The 17,289-nt window shown below is 40.9% G+C and overlaps 1 pseudogene; it reads right to left on the reverse strand.

Moving 5' to 3' along the window:
• Positions 1 to 908: 908 nt before the first annotated feature.
• Positions 909 to 11,656, reverse strand: LOC127410464 (zona pellucida sperm-binding protein 3-like; annotated as a pseudogene).
• Between the last annotated feature and the right edge of the window lie 5,633 nt (positions 11,657 to 17,289).

The raw sequence follows: 17,289 nt of genomic DNA on the forward strand, positions 1-17,289 counted from the left end.
TAGCCCTTTAAATAAAACATGTATGTGAATATGTATGTGTGAGATAGTAAAAAACAAAGTTACATAGTCACCAAAATGAGTCTGAAAGCATAAGAACAGCACAGACAGAATATGAACAGCATATTATTTTTCCTACAGCCCACCAGAAGGTACAGTCCAGCCTTTTGTCTGCACTACTGTGCACATGATGTGCAGAGTGTGAGAGTGTGCTCCTTGCAGACGTATTTCTTGCATTTCACATAGGTGTTGCTGGTTTTGGAGTAATTTCTGTTGGGACAGACCTGGCACCTGCCACGTTTCCTGCATGCAGTTTGAACCACTGGGGTGTGTGTCTCCATTTGGATGTCCTTCACAACAGTTGCAGTAGCTGTTGATGTTCTTGGAAGGTACTGTCTTCTCTCGATATGAGGTTTACCAGCATGTACCCCAGTTGCTCCAGGAAAATCCTCCTTCAACTCAGTTTTCTGCTGTTCCAGTCCTTGTTTATTTCACTCAATAATACAAAGGCATTGTAGGTGCTCACATCAATGATGCTGAAGAAAATGACAAGGGGCCAATGGGCAGTCATGCGTCGGCAGCTGTAGGTGGCTGTGACTTTGTCCAGATTATCAACACCTCCCTTTGTCTCGTTGTAGTCCAACACCATTTGTGGTTTTCTGTCATCTCTGGTGCTCAGGACAGCATCTTTGTGCATGGTGCTCATCAGCAGGACATTTTTCCCTTTCTTGGGGCAATAGATGATGACAGTGGCTTTGCCAATGAAGGCAAACATTGAAGATGTTACCTTCCTGTTCTTCACTGCAAGAAGCTCAGAGGGAAGCTCCAACTTGTTTTTTCTCACTGTCCCCAACATGGTAACCTTCCTTTTCAGCAGTTCCTCACCCAGTGCGTAAAATGTGGAAAAATGATCACGTAATGCCATGACCATTCAGTCCTTCAGCCATGTCTAGTACCACTCTCATGCCCTGATTTTTTTCAGGTGCTTCCCCAGGGGATTTACCAGTGTACACCTGCATATTCCAGGCATAGCTGGACTGTGCATCACATGCTGCCCATATTTTGATGCTGTATTTGGCCGGTTTGCTTGGTATGCATTGTCTGAAAGGACAGCACCCACAAAATGCAACCAACAATTCATCCACAGTGACGTGGGATCCTGGATTGTAAAGAAAGGGTAATCGTTGTACCCACTTGTCCCATACATCCTGAATTGCTGCGAGTTTGTCACACTCTCGTCGGCCCTGCCTTGTTTCTCTATCATCAAAGCGTATGACACGGGAGAAAACATGGAACTTGTCGTTCAAGTGGTTAGAGGGACCATAATAACTTTCCATTTTTGGAAATTAATGTGCCTGCTGGTGGTTGAGAGACAACAGGAGGGTCAACACTAAGAGTCTCATTCTCATCACAGGAGGATGCCTCATTATCAGGGTCCTCCTCAACATTATTCTCTGTCACAGAGACATTCTCATCAATGTCACTTTCACTGTCAAAGAACTGTGACAAAACCTCATTGACAGAAAACCTTTGCTTAGAGGTCATTTTCAACTGCGAGAGAGCATAAAGAGAGAGCCCACAGAGCACCAAGAGAAATGGTTTAGAAGGCTGCTGTGCAAGCTTTTATATGTTTGCTCGCCCCCTGTGTTGGGTAAACTATCAATGTCCTCGTGAGAATTATGTTTTCCCCCTCCCCCACGGTGCGGGAAATATCAAAGTTCTCATGGGAATTATTTTTTCCCCTCCCCCATGTCATGTGAACTATCAGTGATTCTCACAATACTATAGGTATGGTTATGGCAGGTTAGGGCCCTAAAGCAGAGGGAAGTTTTTTGAAGATTATAAAATTGTATGTTATAGTGACCTCTATATCATCTAAGACAACCAAAACAAATGTGTGTAAAATTTTGTTTTATACAGCTAAATTAGCCTGGGGTCAAATTGACCCCAAAGAACACTAATGCTACAAAATGTGTATAAGACATTGAAAACATATCATCATGTTAATTTTATGTTTACCCAGTTGTCCCCATTAAATTTGGAAAAGTCATTAAATAAGCAAAAAAAATAAAAATAAAAAATAATATATATGTGTGTCAATCATGTATTTAGATACATTAAACATTGAATGGGGTCAAATTGACCCCAAAGATAATAGGAGGGTGAAGTTATGACATCTCTTATACATATAGATCAGGTGGTGTTTATTTGGGGCCATAGTTTCGTCAATATCATGTGGTCAGTGGCGAATGATCAGACTCCGGTCATTGCCATCTCACTTGACGCCGAAAAGGTGTTTGATATGCTAGAATGGGATTATTTTTTTAAGATTTTGGAAATGTATGGGTTCGGGAATACTTTTATTGGTTGGATTAAGTTACTTTATCGACACCTGGTAGTGGTGGTACAAACAAATGGATTAATTTCAGATTATTTTACTCTGGATAGGGGCACCCGGCAGGGTTGCCCTCTTTCCCCATTATTGTTCTGTCTTGCCCTGGAACCATTAGCAGCCGCGATAATAAAGGAGGGTGATTTTCCAGGGGTAGTGGCGGGAGGTGTAGCACATAAGCTTTTGCTTTACGCAGATGATATTTTATTATTCGTCTCCGACCCCACTAGATATATGCCTTGCCTCCACAGAATTATTAATTCCTTTTCTAAGTTCTCGGGATACAGAGTTAATTGGTCTAAATCCAAAGTTTTGGCTCTGACAACATACTGCCCATTAACGGCTTTTCAGCCGGGTACCCAAAGGTTTTCGAGCGATGTGGGCAGGTGGGCTTCATTACATTTATCTATGATTGGGTATATAGGTTAATATTATTAAAATTGTATTGTATTCCAAAATGTAACTACCTGCTACAGTCTCTCCCTATAGATGTCCCCCTCTCTTATTTCAAGCAATTTGATAGCATAGCAAAGACCTTTATTTGGAATGGTAAACATCCCAGATTGCATTTCAACGAATTGCATAGGCCAATTGACAAAGATGGGCTAGGCTTACCCAAGATTTTGTTTTATTATTATGCATTCGATCTCAGACATTTGGCTCATTGGTCGCTTCCACCTGAGAGAGCCCCTCCCTGGTTTAGTATTGAACAGGAAGTTCTTGCCCCTATTTCACCATTGCAAAGCCTTTATCAAACTAATCAGAGAAGTTACACCCAGTTATCTCGCATTTGCACTCGGTATGGACAAAAGTATCCAGAGTGTTTAATTCGGACATTTATTTAAATGTTGCCTTGAGCATATGGCTGAACCCAAAATTATGTATTAATAAGTCCTCTTTCTGCTGGTCAGAGTGGATTGTGAGGGAGATTAATACACTCGGTGACCTATATGAAAGTGGAGTGTTGAGATCCTTTGAAAATTTGGTTCAACATTTTGGGATTCCCAGATCTCAGTTCTTTAGGTATTTACAACTGCACTTGCTCTGTACTATTTTTGGGAGTAGCATACACCCCTAAAGCAGCAGACACTCTGGGAGTGGTGATTATTGCTTTTGGAGAAGGTCATGAGGAATCAGTGTATTATTCCCTGCTAATTCAGAGTCTGGGGGACAGAGCTTTAACTTCTATCAAAAGATTATGGGAGAAAGATTTAAACTTGGTATCAGAGGAGGGAGTGTGGGCTAGGATTCTAAAAAACATCAATTCTGCACCTAGAGATGCAAGGGTGCATCCTATGCAATTCAAGATTTTACATCGATTCTATTGGACCCCCTCTAGATTGTATATGCCAATCAGAAGATGGAGACACAACCCATGTTTTTTGGTGTGGTGTTAAGATCCAAGAATTTTGGTTGAAGGTTCAGAGTTTTATGTGTGACATATTGGTCACTCAAATTTCATTTTGCCCCAGACTCTGTATTTTAGGTGATGGGGCAGTCATCAATATAAGGGATAAACACATAAAAAATTGGGTCCTAACCAGTGTTATGATCGGCAGACAGATTGTTCTTAGGAGATGGAAGTTGGCTGGAGTGCCCTCATTTCAAGAGTGGTGCACAGAGATGGGGAGGGTGGCGGCATTCAAGGAAAAGTCATGGAGGCTGGGGAACTTAGATTTGTTTGATAGGAAATGGGGCAGCTATATGGCATTCTTGGAGGGCTCTCGGGGAGGGGCAGTGGAAAGAGAAGTATAATTTTAAATGCGTGTGATTATTTATATATTATGTGTGTGTGTGTGTGTGTGTATATATATATATATATATATATATATATATATATATATATATATATTTATGTATATACTCATGTGTGACCACAGGGATGTTTGTTGAGGGTCAGGGTGGGGGTTAAATGTTCATTCTGTGAATAGATGTTTTGCTTTTCTTTGTTAATTGTATGAATCAAAAACTGTTGATCAGGAAAATGGTGTTGACTTGGTTTATCCACAGAAACAGAGTAAGATACAGATGTACCTGAAGAATTTACAAGCTTTAAGACACGAGCCAGGATTTTAGCAAAACTCTTATTAAAATGCAATGCCATGAACCTCCCAAACTTGGGCATATACAGATATTATTTTTTCCTCATAAGTATTTAACAGCCTGCTACCTTCTAAAACTTAAAATAAAAAAAAATAAAAAAAAAATAATAATAATAATAATAATAATAATAATAATTTGTCAATTGTACACAAGGTGATTTATCTATGGAAAGCTGAAAGGGACTAAAGGGGTGTTTTTTTGGGGGGGGGGGGGGGGGGGGGGGATTTTTCCCCTTTTTCTCCCAATTTGGAATGCTCAATTCCCAATGCGCTCCAAGTCCTCGTGGACGCATAGTAATTTGCCTCAGTCCGGGTGGCGGAGGACGAATCCCAGCCTCTGTGTCTGAGACAGTCAACCCGCGCATCTTATCACGTGGCTTGTTGAGCGCGTTGTCACAGAGACATAGCGCATGTGGAGGCTTCACGCCATCCACCGCGGCAACCACGCTCAAGTCACCATGCACCCCACCGAGAACAAACCACATTATAGCGACCACGAGGAGGTTACCCCATGTGACTCTACCCTCCCTAGCAACCGGGCCAATTTGGTTGCTTAGGAGATCTGGCTGGAGTCACTCAGCACGCCCTGGGATTCGAACTAGCAAACTCCAGGGGTGGTAGCCAGCGTATTTTACCACTGAGCTACCCAGGCCCCTTAAAGGGGTGGTTTTTAATCACATTTTAAAGTGCATAGTGTAAAAATCAACAAAAGTTTGGGTAACAGGGTACGCTCTTATTTTTGAAAAGTTATTATTTCCTGCTGTAGCTGTCAAGACCTGATTTAATAGTACAGTAAGACTAGTAAATTATTTTGAATATCGGAAATGCTTACTTGGCATACAATAGGTGGAATATAATAGTGCAATTGAAGCAACTGTAAACACATTGAAAGTAAAGTTTTCTGTTCAATTACGGTTTACATTTAATACATAATTTTTAGGTTTTTATTTTAATTTAGTTATAGTCCAGTTATACTGTATTTTGTATAGCAGAAATGTAACTTGACTTACAATGAGCAGAATATAAGAAAACAGAGAAGCTGGTAGTTTGTATTGCTATGCTAAGCCAAAGGAACCTTGCATCTTTCATTTGAGATTTTTACTGACAAGTCATAATTGTATTAAAATTGTGTTCACTTAGGATGTTTCGGACTCAACCCTCTCCGCTACTGGTCTTGACTCGGACTCAACCCTCTTTGCTCTTGGCCTGGACCACTCTGATAAGCTGGTCTCGAACTACAACACTGCCATATAGGTCATTTAAAAGTGCTGCTGGTGTATTCACTTATGCTTATCACCTAAAACAGAAAAAAACTCTTGCCATCATTTACTGTGTATTTGCATTAGTTTGGCGTGGCAGATCCCTGCCTTCCCTAACAAGGAGGATGCGGGAACCAGGTGAACAATTCATGTAGACTTTAATAACACAAATGTTTCATGTAGACACAACAAAAAGTACTTTTCAGTACACAAAACATTGACGCACACTCACAGCGGCTGCGTGCGTCTCTCTCTGGTGTCTGCGGCTCCTCCTTACATCTCTCTCTCTCTCTCCCCCCCCCACTGATTGGGGTAACTCAGCACCAGGCACGCATCCTCACACCCTCCTCTTCATCACATTTGGGTTTTAGCAGATTTTCTGACTTTAAGGTGTGAAGTCATAATAACTAATGCCTTGCTCGGACATACTGAGGAGCACTTGTAGCACTTTTGTAGTCCCAGATCTACAAATTATTCTTCCCTTATATCATTTGAAACCTGTGAATTTTCGTGGAAGTTATTTAGCAGAATTTCCAGACTTCATATTTCCATCCAACCAGTTAAGAACTTGGGTGTTATTTTTGATAGCAATCTATCCTTTGAAAATCACATTTCTAATTTTTATAGAACAGCATGCTTCAACCTCAGAAATATTAAGTTATGGCACATGCTCAGCTTCTTATGCCAAAAAGCCAATTCATGCATTCATGACATCAACAATAATCTAGTCTTATGCACTACTGGTCGGATGTCCTGCAGGTTCATAAATAAGCATCAGTTGGTCCAAAATGCAATAAGCTAAAGTGCAGACTAGAACAAAGAAATGTGATCATATTAGTCCAATTTTATCATCAGTACATAGGAATCTTATCAGGTAACCAATTGATTAAAAAAAAAAAATTAGCTCCAAAACTATGGAATAGCTTTCCTAACATTGTTCAGGACTCAGACACACTCTCTCAGTTTAGGTATAGACTTAAGACTCCTCTCTTAAGCCAGGTACACACCTAATTTATCCCTCATCCCATAGTTATGCTGCATTAATCAGGTCTGCCAGAAACAGAAACTTCTCATATTTTAGAACTCTGCGTTAATGTGAATGGCTTCAACGCTAATATTATTATGTTTCCCTGTCTCATCCTCTGGATACATATCCCGAGGTTACCAGAGTCTGCCACATCCAGGTCTGGTCCATCCCGATGTCCCACTCAAACCGCTATCTTTTGCGGAGCGATGACTATTAACTGCAGCCTGTGCCAAACAGATGGCTAAAGGCACTTCAATGATCACTGTCTGCATCACTTCAATCTATAATGGACTTCACAGAGGATGAATTGCTACCAACTCCAACTGTTCAACAAAGGATTCTTCACTCCACTGTCTGCACCTTGGACTTAGGGTGGACTTCATTGGAAATGAACTACAAGCTTCCAGCCGGACTGCGAGGCACACCTCACTGACCTCTGCTTGCATCATCTTGGTCATAGGATGGATTGCACTCTCTTAAAATAGAATACATTAGGCAATAAATAAAGACCAACTGTAGCTTTCATCATCCAAAAAAAAAAAAAAAAAAGATACTGCATCTATGTGCACTTCCAGTCAATTTGGTGTGGACTTTCACAACACAATCTTATAGATCAGTTAATATCCTTTAGTTTTAAACACTGCCCACCAACATGTACTCAGTTTACTCAATTAATACATGACTAGTATTACAAATAGATAACTAATATTGGCATTATATTCATGATTTACAGCCGGAGGGGAACTTACTCCCAACTGAGCCTGGTTTCTCCCATGTTTTTTTTTTTTTTCATCTCTCACCAACTATGGAGTTTTGGGTGCCGTGCCACAGTCACCTTTGGCTCGCTCACTGGTGACCTAAAGACAAAGTATTTTCAGTAACATTTTTATTTAAACTGCTCAATGAGGACTTTAAGACATTACAGAACCATTTTCTGTTACAGCATAATTATTTGTAAAGCTGCTTTGAAACAATGTGTTGGGAAAAGCACTACAAATAAAAATGTGGCTAGGACTGACAAAACTGAATAGCAACTGGGGCTGTCATGCTCCAAAAAGAACAAAGTAAAAACATTACTGCCATTAAAATAGTCCATATTAATGCAATAGCATTGTGTAAAGAACAGTTTGAAATTCAAATTATTCACTGAAAACCGTTGCCTCCCCCAGTAACGTCTACCAGATAAATCTACCGGATGCTTCTGCATATTCAAAGTTAGCATGGTGATGCACTCAAGATCTAATGAAGTTTACGCAGTTTTTTCTCCCTTCTCCTTACATGGCATCGGGTGTGCTGTTCTTCCAGCTGAATTTAAATGAAACAGTTCTCATCTGTATCTTAATTACAATATACTGTGTTTGAATGGGTAACAGTCAGGAAATTATGTGGAAAAGATATTTCATTTGATCTGCCTAAATTTAACATGCTGAACACAAAAAGCATGAGTTAAAGGAATAGCTCACCCAAACATTTACTCACCCTCATGCCATCCCAGATGTGTATGACTTTCTTCTGCAGACACAAACAAATATTTTTAGAGGCAAAAAGGTAAGCCAAAAGATGGAGTTTAATCGGTCTTCTGAAATCAACCTAATTGTTTTTGGAAGAGAACAGAAGTTATATAAAAAAAAAAAAATAAATAAAAAAATATATATTTTTCCCCCCACTGTTCATCTTGCAATTGCAGTCTCCAGGCACAATCACGATATCAAGCTCAATTACACTTCCTAGTGCTTGACACATGTGCAGACCACTAGAAAGTGTAATAAAGCTTAAAAAATAATCATGATTGCCAAGGAGACTGCTGATGTGAAGATTTACAGTGAACAGGCGTTACATTTGTCTTCTCGAAGCGATCCAATCAGCTTCGGGTGAAAGCCATGGATTAATCCACTGTATTCTTAGGACTACTTTTACACATTTGTGTGTTTGGAGGTTCAAAATCTTGGATCACTATGCAATTACATTGCATGGACTCGAGATACCCTCCTAAAAATGTGTTCTGCAGAAGAAACATCTAGCATGGCACGAGAACAGATGAGAATTTCATTTTTGGTTGAATTATTCCTTTAAGAACTGGAATGTAGCATTAGAGTTGTATGGACTACCTTAATCGTACTGGATTAGTTGAAGCTTGGTAGCTCTAGTTTCCATCCAGGTTGTGAGAAAGCCTGGACATCCTGCTAAATGAATGTTCCATGGCAAATCAGAAAGCTAAAAGTAAACTTCCCAATTTTGGGTGAAAAATCCCTTTAAATCACTTCCCTTGCCATGAACGAGACCACTTTAGAGTTGACTGAAACAACCCCCCCCCCAAAAAAAATTGCAGTCTATTATGCCCATTGTCTTTAGTTTAGGGTGAAGAATGTTAGAAAATTTCATGAATGTGCATGAAACAGAAGCCAAACAGAAAATAAAAAGCCACAATTTAAGCAAACTGAAATAAACCCATTTACCCACAAATTATAGAGTTGCCATCGGATGCTAGAACAGCAAGGATGCCCTTCACAGATCACAATACAGTTGCAAGCCCTTGTTCGCAACAGAACGCCATAAAGACTGATTCATGAGGTCCAAGTCAGATAGTGGACACTTGGTAGCATTTGGCACACTAAACCTGCACACATGCAGGTGGCCAATAAGCATGCACATTTGAGGTTGAACAAACTGACCAACTTGATCAAAATACATGTGTAGGGCTTTACCGGTTGTTTAGATCAGTGTTACTATCAGAAATAATTATTTCTGTAGTTATTAACTAATATTTAAATTAATTAATTGAATCTAACTCACTAAAACCTCATATGGGACTCCAGTAAATATAGTGTGCTATGTTTAGGAGCAAGTTTGGTTATTAGCAATAATTAATAATTATCAAAGATAGTTATTAATTATTCAAACCATTAGAACATTGATTAGAATCAATGTTAGCTTTTTTAAATCAACAGTTATCAAAGATAATCGTTAATTGTTAACATCGATGAAACATTAAAATACTAGCTTATTGATCATTCAAATTCAATCATCCAAGATAATTATCAATTATCCAAAATCAATAGAATATTAATAAGGATTAACATTGACATGGCACCACCCTAGAATTAGGGACTAATAACCAAATACTATAACAGTCTCAATATTAGATTGTTTTCTTAGGAAAAATCGACATCCGAAGAATATCGATTTTCGGGAAAAAAAAAAACCGTATTCAGTGAACGAAGTCGCTGGAAGCCACTCTGGAAGGATTTCAGAATTATTTGAACTCCTGATGATGTCATGTTTGAGGGACGTTCTGTTGTGTGCCTCGTCCAATAGCAGTTGAGAGATCGATCCTTTAGTGAGCAAGGCTTCATGGATTTGTAGTCTGTTTTGGACTCCCTTTGTTTGATTTTGGCGCGATTTTTAACAGTATAATTTACGACATGGAATGTGTGGGGGCTGAGTTAGGTTTTACGACTGTTAGGCCTGCCTTTGTCTTCTATCTGAATACATGAGGCCCAACACATGCATCCATTTTAGGATTTTATTAGCCACTTCTTGCAATCCACAATACATCAGTCAGCAATCAAAATGGGACCAACAGTTAATTGACCTTCCGATACAAAGCCTGGAGAAAAAAAAAAAAAAAAAAAAAAAAAAAAAACACCCCACACAAAATAATAATATGGGAGGGTGCCCCTAGAAGAACACATACTGTACAGATCACATTTACCTGAATCAGATAGTGCTCTCCCTTTTCTGCTGTAGCCACATGTGGAGTCACAGCACATGCACACCTGGTCATTGTCAACTGCAGAAGTCCATTTGTAAAGAGGAAAATAAATTTACCTATTCTGAATGGGTTGTGGAGAGCATGTAGTCTGGCAGAACATGCCCATTGGCAAAGGAGCAAGCCTTGTTCTCTGGATTTATAGGGCTTGAAGCCATGACTGCTTTCAAAAGCACATGTGATGTAGACCTAGAAGGGGCATGATCATGCACTACACTTTTCCTCAAGATGAATTTAGCATCCAGTTCAACTTAAAAAAAAAAAAAGGAACCACAGTGTCACTAGTAACTTCCTGGAATCTAAATGCCTCCAAAAGAAACTAAATTTTCACTCTGAACCCGTTGAATGAAACTGGATCGAGAGCCTGCAAGCCTTGCATCGACAAGGCACCTGAAGCAAAAGGAACATAATTAGGCGATGCCTGCACATGGGAGGTTGAGACAGTTTTTAATCACCCATGGTTCTCAATGAAGGAATATCTTGGAAGGGTGTTCATGTCAGCTACCACAGTAGCCATCCAGCAATCCACACAAAGGAACATGGTTGTACAGCCTCACAGAGGCTTCAATGTTCATGAACTCTCCTAGGAAATACTAATTGGACAGCCACTCAAACATCCAATCATCTGCAGTGAAAAGCCATGTTGGTGACACCACTTCAGATCCAGTTCAAAAGATTTAAAAACCACCATTACCAGTCATCAGCTTCAGGGGGAAGACCAGTACATCCTCTGCAACCTTTGTAGCAGCAAAAGGAATCCAATTTGGCATCAAGACATTGCTGCTTACATTTCAAAGCCTAGTAAAGAGTGTAACAGGATTAAGCATGCAATGGCTTTAATCAAAGTTGCTTAATATATAATAAAATACCTTGAATAATGGCATTCAATTCCAACAGCAGTGTCAGCTCTTATGAGGGGAGTTCCAACTAAAGCCTCAGGGGTGTAGAGGGTAAAAGTGTGTACACAAGCTCACAGTCTCATCTGAAAGCAATACAAGTCAGTAACGCTTTCTTGACTGTACCCTCAATTACTACAGCGAAACTAAGCAGCCACTCCATTAGAGAGCTGCCACATGTCTGGAGCTCATTTTCAAAGAGGGGCACTTGCATGTCTGGACCTTCACCTACAGCTACACACCCTCCTAAATGGAGGAATGAAGGATTTACCAGCTGGCCAGCCCCAATAAGTCATTCTTAACTCTGGGCAGGGGCATGTAGCTACAAATGAAATGGCACATCTGGCTTTTGGGGTTCTTCAGGCATCACAGGATAGTGCCAGATCAAAGGCACCACAGTACCTTGCATTAGCTGCTTAGACAGTATTTCCAGGCTCTTGAAGAACTTTCCTAGAATCTACCCAGCTGACTCAATGTCTTGCAATCTTGCAGGCCTAAAATAAGTTGATGTTTGTGGATCTTGGACAACTTGCGGAGCAGTTATAACTGGTGGCTGTTACTGATGAAATCTTAGTGGATCCTGAACTTGTTTAAACCCTGGCCATTGCTCCACAGACAAACCAACTGCCAAGAGCAGCCAAACCCCAACATGAGCAAAACCCAACAAAACCAATTACTATGAAACTTTCAGATGCTGAGAATGCCTTTGGTGCCTCTGTTGTGCCTTTTTCAAGAGCAGGCGATTAAAGAGGCTCCACCCTCTGTTGACAAGCTTAAAGAGTAACACGTCTATCATTAATAATCACACCTGATGCTTGTAACAAATAACACAGGGCCTCATTTGTTTGCTTTCAATTTGCAAAGTTTCCTTATTGCTAACCGAATAAATGAGTATTTTTGTCACTTGTTTATATTTCTGAAACTTTAGCCTACGACAGAATTTTGACAAAAAATTGTAATCAGTTTTTTTATTTAATCTAGTTACAGTAAATCTTTATTTTATTTGAGTCCATTTTGCTCCTTTTCTGCACACCTTTTTGCAAAATAAACAGATGAAGTACTTTTGTAGAATTGTATAGTGAAATGTAACCAGTCGTAAATATGCTTATACACACACATAGCGACACAGTTTATTTCTCATCACACAGTAAAGCCTCTCAATGATAATCCACTGCCCTATGAGCTTCTTTGCTGTTGTGTTTTGATGAACTCTGCCAACTGCCAAACAAAAACCAGCTCACATCTTCTACTCTTGGAAAAACTTTTACAGCTTCCTATTAAAGATCCCTGAGTTGCAGCCTGTAATATTCCACCGCTGTGGTGTAAATGAATCAGGCAAGTTAATGTGATTTTTGCATTAGCAGATTAGAAACATCTTTCATGCTCTCATTCCCATATTAGACCACAGCTAAGCCCGAATAGCTTTCTTTTTGTGCTTAACCTCATAATGTCAAGAGGACTGAACTCACTTCAAAAAAACAAAAAAAACAAAACAAAAAAAAATAGTTCTTGACAAAAAAAAAAAAAAAAACTTTCTCTCAAACAGGCGAGTGAGAAACAAAAATGATGAGGAGGAGGAGGAGGATGAGGACATTGGGGGACAATTCTCATTCTGGGTCTGATTTCACACTGCTGTGTGCCTTTATGTGTGCTCGGGATTGGCAGAATCTACATAAACTTAGTTATCATCTTTTGTATGGTTTGTTTTGATGTTGCTGTTTTGCTTGAACTTTGCTTGAAGAAAAAAAATGTACAGTCCAGATGGGACACAACCTTTAAAGAGGCTATCATGGAAATCAGGTTTTGCATTGATTTATTTTTAAAGAGTGGCTGTGTCCCAATCTGCAGCCTTATACTATTCACTATAAATGGCAGCATTAAACATAAATTGTTTCTGTGTGGTTGAAATGAAATACTTTTGGGAAGCTGACATGTCGCTGGATATGACATTCTATACTCCTGTACATTATGCTATGCTTAAACTATTTTAAACATCATTTTCTACTAATTTTATAATTATTTTGTATTCACTTTTTAATCACCATATTATTCAAGAGCCACATGGAATATTTATACTTAAAAAAAAATAAATGTGTCACATCACATGACCCTTTAAAATGAACCAGTGAAATAAAAAAAATAAAAAAAATGGTACATAAAATACACGTTTCCCTTATACATTCATATTAATAAAATAAGAAAAATGCATCAACTACCCAGTGTAGAATTATTTTTGTAGATGAAGTCATGCTTTATTTTTACATAATTGCCAAAAGGAATCTTCTTTTTTCCAGGCACTTGCTCTATCCTAGAGGAGGTAGCTGGGTGACTGGACTGGTTATTGGCCTTTCCAAACATATGCCAAGCAAAATTAAGCCGAATGCAGTAAGTCAACAACTGATTTTGCTCCTGCAAACCAGCATCTGACCTCTGAGCCAGTGTGACTCACAGGGGAATGCTTTAATCATGGCTCTCTTTCTACACTCACTTTAACAGAGATTAAATGACCAAATAAATCAGAAGCAGGACACAGTGTGAGAGGCAGAGAGAGAGAGAGCATCATGGATCTCGTCAGGAGTCCTGTTGAATCATGCAGCAGATCAACTGCTGCTGCCTTCTCGCAAATATCTGATGACTGTGTGACAGAGCAGAGAGAAAGAATTACATAATACAAAAGATTTTTTACCTGAGAGAACCCGAGAACTGAAGATAAAAGATCACGCCAAGAAATAAGCTTCCAACCAATGGAGAGAATCCAAGGTGTGTGTAAACAAGTTGTGTGTGTGTGTGTCTATGTAACGTATGCTGGCTGCTGACAATTATGGCAATGACGAAGACGATGATGAGATGAAGAACCCAAGTGCAGTTTATTAAATATAACCAATAAACCCTAACTACAAACGTGAAACATGAACTTGACTACAAACATGGCTTGACTATAAACATACACATTCACTACCTGACCACTAGACAATGAAAACATGAGGGCTTAAATACAAGACATGGGAGAACATAAACCAATGAACAAACAAAACTCATAAGCTAATTAAACAAACCAATGAAAACATGACACATGAACATGGAGGGAAAACAGAAATCACATGACAAGGGAAACAGGAACACATGACATGAAACAGGAACTAGAATTTCAAAATAAAAGACATGAATCAACAGAATACACATGACATATCCCCCCCACTAAGGGGTGGCTCCCGACACCCCAACACATAAACAAAACACGTAAAACATGACATAAATTCAAAGTTCTGTAGGGAGCGGGGGGGGGGTGTCTTGAGGCATGGGGCGTGGCGAGAAAGGGTGAGGGGCATGGGACCAGGGCAAAGTCCGTGGGGGGTGAAGCCATGAGAGGCTCGAGGGGCGGAGCCATGGAAGGTGGAGCCATGAGAGGCTCGAGGGGCGGAGCCATGGAACGTGGTGCCCGGAGAGTAGCCGAAGACTCGAAGGGCCAGGGTGGAGCCGATGGCATGGAGGACCAAGGCGGTGCTGGAGGCTCGAAGGAGCAAGGCGGAGCTGAGGGATCAGAAGACTGAGGTGGAGCCGGTGGGACTGAGGACCAAGGTGGAGCTGTAGGGAAGGAGGTCCCCGGTGAAGCTGACAGATCGGAGGGACGAGGCGCAGCCAGAGGATCGGAGAGCCAAAGCAGAGCCAGGTGACCGACAGACCAAGGAGGAGCCAGAGGGAAGAGGGACCCCAGCACAGCCGACAGGCTGAAGGACCGTAGTGGAGCCAAGGGAACGCCGAGCTGAGGCAATGTCGAGGGACCGACAGGCCAAGGTGAAGTCCAGGGCTCGGAGGGTCCAGGCGGGATCGGAGGGCCGACAGTTCCCCTTGCCTGCTCAAGAGAACTAAGGGTGGATATAAGGGTGGGAACCATCTCCAGGTCCCACTGCTCAGGTGTGGCTGTGACGTGGCATGGAGCAGGCCGAGGCGTTGCGGTGACGTGGCATGGAGCAGGCCGAGGCGTTGCGGTGACGTGGCATGGAGCAGGCCGAGGCGTTGCGGTGACGTGGCATGGAGCAGGCCGAGGCGTTGCGGTGACGTGGAACTCTGGCTCGGCGGCGGCCGTGACGTGGAACTCTGGCTCGGCGGCGGCCGTGACGTGGAACTCTGGCTCGGCGGCGGCCGTGACGTGGAACTCTGGCTCGGCGGCGGCCGTGACGTGGAACTCTGGCTCGTATATATATATATATACTGTTTATTAGTATACACTCACTGTGCACTTTATTAGGAATACCTGTACAACTATTCATGTGATTATCTAATCAGCCATTCGTGTGGCAGCAGTACAATTAATAAAATCATGCAGATACGGGTCAGAAGCTTCAGTTAATGTTCACATAAACCATCAGAATGGGGGTAAAAATTTGATCTCAGTGATTTCAACCGTGGCATGATTGTTGGTGCCAGACAGGCTGGTTTGAGTATTTCTGTAACTGCTGATCTCCTGGGATTTTAACGCACAACAGTCTCTAGAGTTTACTCAGAATGGTGCCCAAAAAAAAAAAAAAGCTAAATAGTGAGCAAAAATAGAATTTTTGAATGCACAACATGTTGAACCTGAAGGCGGATGGGCTACAATAGCAGAAGAACACAGAACTTTTTGCTCAACCAGGTTGAACAAAGACCTCAAGTTCTGCAAAGCCTGTATCGGCAGAGATAAAAATCGGTCCACAATCTACAACAGAGGCTGGCTTATTATTTTTTATTTTTTTTTTAGCATTGCCCTTTCTAAGACTGCAATTACAGACCTGTGACAAAATAGCCATCCCTCCCCATGTTTCATTAGCTTCAATCTCGCCCTCAGTCTCAGCAACACTAATACACTCGCTTGTGGAGACAGGTTTAAGGAAAGCTCCATCTTAGCCTTTGACTGCCGTCCCCTACCGAGCATTGATTGATCTGTCTTTGAGCAAGCCGTGCCAGCTGTACATCCAAATCTAAAAGCAAACAGCTGTCCTCACCGCCTGGCCCCTTTTCAATGTTGTGCGGTGAGATCGTTTGTCACCGGAACAGAGTAATAATGTGTTTGCCGGCACAGGGCGAGGTTGCTTCTGCATACTGCATTATAAAAGAGAGATTGCTCTCTAGACACAAGCAGAAGAATATAAATGATTAGAGCCTGATGATGGAGGTGGCTCTTGCACAACTCATCATCGGGTTCGTGATTTTGCACTACCGGTTTCTGCAGGGCGCAGTCGTGCTTCACCTATTTGGACAATTATGGATAGTTGACATAAAATACTTTGGTATTGCGATGAGTCTTGGGTTTTTAAGCTGCCAAATTAAGTTAAAATAGTCTAACTTTTAAAAATGTGTCTCATTCTGTTCCATTCAGTGGCGCTCTGTCTAGTTGTGTTTGAACCCTATAAGAATTATATAATAAATTATATTATAGGCCACTGTACCCCATGGCTGAAGCTGGAAGTCTTGTTGAACGGGCATGTGTGAGGTTCAGAGTGAAACGTCCACAGAGTGGTGCCAAAAGAAATTATATTTTGTTGTTGTTCTTGTGAATGGTTTAATTCACACAACAGGGCTCCATATTTTATAAGCCCGACACCCTGACCCAAACCATAACCATAAACCTAACCATCAGAGGAATAAAAATGTCATTTTACAGGGAAAATGAAACCTCCCAATCAGGCTTAGCATTGTTTATGTAAACACAATTACTTTCTGGTTCCCACAAGACCAGAACCCATGACTCCAAGATTGCTTGCGCAATGTGATATTAGTAGCGCTAGAGCGAAAGGTAATCGTATTTAAATTAATGCAAAAATGTCAAATGGGGGATGGCAGTTGATTTGGCAGAATGGGGTTGATTTC

The sequence above is a fragment of the Myxocyprinus asiaticus genome, chromosome 19, assembly GCF_019703515.2.
Source record: "Myxocyprinus asiaticus isolate MX2 ecotype Aquarium Trade chromosome 19, UBuf_Myxa_2, whole genome shotgun sequence".
Taxonomy (NCBI): Eukaryota; Metazoa; Chordata; class Actinopteri; order Cypriniformes; family Catostomidae; genus Myxocyprinus; species Myxocyprinus asiaticus.